Source organism: Colossoma macropomum, unplaced genomic scaffold, assembly GCF_904425465.1.
Source record: "Colossoma macropomum unplaced genomic scaffold, Colossoma_macropomum, whole genome shotgun sequence".
NCBI lineage: Eukaryota > Metazoa > Chordata > Actinopteri > Characiformes > Serrasalmidae > Colossoma > Colossoma macropomum.
The window spans coordinates 34,926,894-34,932,439 of record NW_023494791.1 but is presented as its reverse complement, the minus strand read 5'-3'; positions in this window follow the sequence as shown (position 1 = coordinate 34,932,439).

The window sequence follows — 5,546 nt, the reverse complement described above, 5'->3', positions numbered from 1 at the left end:
CACACCTGGGTCAGCAATTGGTGCACCTTAAAGTATTTGCATTCACAAATATAGTGTATATAAGGGGTTTTGTGGCTAGCAAGTGTTTTAGCTACATTGCTAACCTGCCAATCATGTGCAACACATAGCATTATGTTCTGGAGACCAGATTATTGTGTTAAAATGTTGTTATGTGGTACAGTCGCACAAGCACATCTGTAACTGTTCAAAACTCCCCTCGACGAAATCTCTGCAAGGACAAAAAAAAAAGGAAGTAAAACCAATGGAGTGCACCAGAGCTCAGTGTTCGGCCCCTTGCAGCTTTTTTTATTGGCCTTTTCTCCTGTTTACAAATATCCGTTGTCTACATACAAATGTTCTTCTTTGTTTACCAGATGGATGCAATTGGAGCAGCGGGCAAAGGCCTCCTGCTTAAAATTCCGTCTCCACTCATCTCCATGCCTTCCTCTGTCCTGGAAGTGAGAACGACTCTTCTCTTTGTACTGGTGTCCAGCAGCTGTGGTGATAGTTCACACACTGCTTTATAATTGTCTGCAGATGTATCAACAAGACCTGAGCAGTCAAACAAGTTTTGCAGCAGATCCTGTTTGTTAAAGGAGGACTTTTTTCCCTGCAGTGGACAGTGATTAGTGAGGGTGGTTGAACTCATGCTGCTTCAAGCAAAAGAATGAATGTGGTGAAGAAAGATGGGATGTTGAAATGCTGTCTCGGGGTCAGTGGTTTACTTGTATTGATCTACTGACTTCATTCTAGCTTAGAAAGTACTGACAGCATTTCTTTACAGGGCACTGTCCTAAAGGGGCAACATTTCCTTGAATGATTAGAGGTCACGAAGATGCTCTGGGGAAAGGCGTCTTGTTATGACCAATATTCCAAAGAAATATCAAAGACCTTTCAGCATATATATTGTTACTTTTCTTTAATTACACTTTGAACAGGGGCATTTCATCCATTTGTGGCTTTACGGGTTGGTATGTGCAAAACAGAAGAAACATAGCATAATTTGAAAACTATTTCTCAATTAAATTCATAATTTTGGTTGAAATATATTTGTGAAACAGTCTGGAGGGTTAAAACAGCAACTCTGTATTAGATTACATGAACTTTCACATAAACCTCATTCCAAAAAAAGCTGGGACAATATCTGAAATGCCGTTAAAGAGACAAAGCAGTGAGTAATAAATTCAGTTTGACTTGAAAACAGTACAAAAAACACAACATTTGATGTTTGACCTTAGGAACTTAATTATAGGTGTATATATGCTCATTCCAGATTTGATGTTTAGAACACATTCTAAAATTATTGGAACATGAGTGTGTTTACCCCACAGTTACTTCACCTTTTCTTTTAACAGCACAAACATCTGGGGACTGAAGACACCATTTGATTCAGTTTTGAAAGCAGAATTATTTTACCATTTTTCAGTTGTACAAGTCTTCAGCTGCACAACTATATGGGACCTTTATTGTCATATTGTGCACTTCATAATGTGCCTCATGTTTTAGTGGGAGACAGGTAGGCCAGTCTAGCTCCCATACTTTTCAACTACACAGCTATGTTACACACCTGCGGAATGTTTCTTGGCATTGTCGTGTTTAAGTAAGCATTGATACCCCTGAAAAAGATGGTGTCTAAAAGGCAGCATATGTTGCTCCGAAACATGTATATATCATTCAGTATTAGTGGTGCTTTCGTAGATTTCCTGTGCCATGGGCACTAATACCCCCCATACCATGACAGATGCTGGCTTTTGAAGTTTACACTGGTAACAATCTGGATAGTGCTTTATTTCTTTGGCCCAGAGAACATGCTGTCCATTATTGCCAAAAACAATCTAACAGGTTGACTTTTTTAGATGTGTTCAAGCCCAGAGAAGTCCATTTTTGGATGTTAATGACATTTCTGGATGCTGTTATTACATAGTTTCCACTGTACATAATACTGTCCTAACTTGCCATGAAAAATGTTTAGTGACAACAATTTGAATGTGTGTATATTGTGTTTATACACAAAAAACAATTTGTATTATGAGATAAAACATTATATATCTTGTGTTTTGTTTCAATACAAGTCAAAGTAGATTTACAAATTACTGCATTCTGTTTTATTTTGTTTTTGTTTTTTTGGTTTTTTTTTTTTCCCACATAATGTCCCAACATTTTTGGAATTGGGTTTCTATTAACCAATAAGCAGTGCAGAAAAATGCTGATTCAAGGCACTGGAGAAAATGCCCTTCATCAATTCAGGGGCTGTTGCTAGGCAAAATACATGTTACTTTCAAATGATAGGCTACATTTTCTCCTATTCAAAGTTCCAATACTAGTAAGCATGGCTGAGGTGACATAGCCACATACACACATATATGTGTGTGCGTGTGTGTGTGTGTGTGTGTGTGTGTGTGTGTGTGTGCGTGTGCGTGTGTGTGTGTGTGTGTGTGCGTGTGTGTGTGTGTGTGTGTGTGTGTGTGCGTGTGTGTGTGTGTGTGTGTGCGTGAGTGTGTATACATTTTGTGGTATTGATTATTTGTAATTGTGTTCAGTTAGTCTTGGATGATGTGCTTGATGCTGACAATATGTGGTGTCCAGCTGTTTTGTCACATGTTGTCACATTTTCCGTTCTGTCTGCTGCTTTGTCTGTCATTTTAAATGCACAACTTCTACAAAACATTGGTGAGGCCCACTGCGTTCAAAAAGCCATTCAGGCTGAAATGTGGGACAAACTGCTACGTCTGGTCTGGAATCTTCAGAGACATAAAAAAATATATATAAGCTTCAGCTGCTTCTTTTAAGTATGTGGATCCTTTGAAAGGCTGCAGTGATGTGTTTGCAGGAACAGCACAACATTTAATCATTTTCCCACATCTTTCACTCCAATTATAGTCTGCAGTAACAATACTCCACCCCAGCATTTGGGAATGAATGGCAAAATTCAGCTGTAGAGCAGTCACATATATCACGCAGTCAAAGGCCCCACATAAACAGGCAGTTTTGGTTTCTGTTTGTTTCTGTATATAGACTATAAGGGCTGGTAGGACGTACAGTCTATGTTAGAACTTAAATAACGAAAGAAGATATTTGATTTTCTATTATATGAACCCCTTAATTACTCTCCCCTGGCGCTTACAGTATGAAGATCATTTATCCACAATGAAAGCTGAATCCAAACAATGAATTCACCAGCTTTTCTCCAGAAATGTTATAGCTGCCAGAGGCTGGACTCTCAAAGGACTAATACAACTACACACTTTCACTTATGAGACATAGTTTACCGCAAATGTGCTTTAGCAACAAGAAAAAAAATCTATTAATCACAATTTCAGTAATGATTTCCTGGACGATGTGCAGTTTGGGAGTTGAAGGTGTCTGCAGAGTGTTTGTATAGCAGTGACGCAGATAGTACGCTCCAGACATGGACATGTGGTCAGTCCTATCAGGGCCAGCACACATCTGAGGAGAGGATGGAATGTGTGTCGAGTTCAACTACATTCCCGCTATCAGTCAGACCACTTTTAAAGGGCTGACAAGGCTTTGAAAGATAGGAGGTAAGGAAGAATTACTGTAGGATGTTGAATAATTTGTAGTGTGTTTGTATTACTTTGAATAATGTGTTTTAAACATAAGCCCTTTATAAGTCTATGGAAATGTTTATTTAAAGAGCTCATATCATAGAAACTGCATTTTCCTAATTTTCTTTTTTTAAGGAAAGCTAGAAGTGGCTGCCTGGACAAAATTCATTTTTTGACCCAATACTTTTGTACTCATAGTACACTGCTAATACTAATACTACAGTCTTTATTTGCCAAAGTATCAATACTTTTACTTGGATTTAGGCAACCCTACCCACCTCTGCTCTGATTCAAACTCAGCTTTTCAGTAACACCAGTTAAGCACTAAAAATCTTATTCAAAATCTTAAAAATTATTCAAATATTTTCTGTTTTCAATTTTTTCCAATTCTGTTTTTAGGAATTCTACTTGACTGTGTAATAAAGACCCCCTTATTTACTTAATTGCCTGTCAAAATGAACATTTATTACAACTTATTTATTTTTCATAAGATATTTCTGAAGACATACAAGTTTCCAAAACTGAAGATCAAAAAATGATTAAAGACAGAGACAATTGGACTTATATCAACCATGTAAGACATGGTAGACCACCAAAACTGTCACCATCAGATAAACAGTACTTAAAGCTTTCATCTGTGAGAGAGAGGAGAAAAACAAGAGGACACATCATCACTTTGAGTCTGAATGGATGTGTAGCTGTTAAGAAGCTGTTACTGACAAAAGAAAATAGACAAAAAAGAAGACAATTTGCAAATCAAAGAAAAAAGCTGCCTGTGTTCTCAGATCAATGGACTGACCACCCCAGAGTCCAGACCTCAACATTATTGGATGTGTTTGGGGTTACTTGGTTCATGAGAAGCAGAAAATGCAACCAACTTCTAAGACTGGACTTTGGAGGTATGGGAAAAAATCCCTTCTGAAGCTGCAATAAAGACAAAGTGTAGGCACACTGAATACTGAATGAATAATATTAGAATTAGTTGTTGAGGCTTCTGTGTAATTTTTACTTAATTTTGACTGGAGATTTAATAAATTAATAGTGGTTCCTGACCTTTTCACAGTACTGTATGCTAACTTATCTACATTGAAATACATACTATTATTGATATTCATTTTATTATAACGTCATGCAGTCATTTTAGAATTATCTACATCCGTCTTCATCGTTCTGGGTCTAAAGTTGTGTTAAAATTTCATTTATTTATTTTTTCACTCCTTTCTCTAATCATTTGTAGTGTTATGAATGTGTAAGTCTCACAGGACTAGCTTTTATATTATTGAAAACATTAACTGAAAACTTTTAAACGGCAGGGTTTTTATTTTAAGCTATCTTCACTAAGCTCTACGCGGATATGAGTCTGCCTTCTTAAGAATAATCACTCTGCTGCATTGTGAAAGAGATAACCGCAACACTTCTCATGACCTTTGACCCACCCAGGCTCACAGTGAGATAAATAGATACTAGTGCTTTCCTAGAGCACACACTAATGGAACGTACATCATACATCATGTCTGGTCTAGACTTTAGGAGGAGTAGCTGATGAATTGTTGGGGAGTTTGAGGAGGCAGTAATGTGGCTGAGGCATTGTCTTTAACATTAGCCAGCTGTTTTTCTCTTCTGCCACCAGACTGTTTTACAGGAAACCTTAGAACACTAAAGTTATTATTGTTATTTTTTGTTATATATTTGATTTATATGACAGAATCATTCAAGTTGTGTCAAAAGTCCACACTTTAATAATGCATCAATGTGTTAATGCATCAAATATGTTAACATAGTAAATTAGTAACAATGCTAATTTTCTATACATCACTAATGCATTTTCCATGGTTTGACCTTTCAAACCATCTGTATGTCCACCCTGAATATTATAACAGTATGAGAGCAAGCGAGCTTACAATCACAGAAGAGTTGGGAACATTTCTCTCTTTTCTTTAATGGTAAGGACCCCACAGGACCACCACAGAGCAGATATTA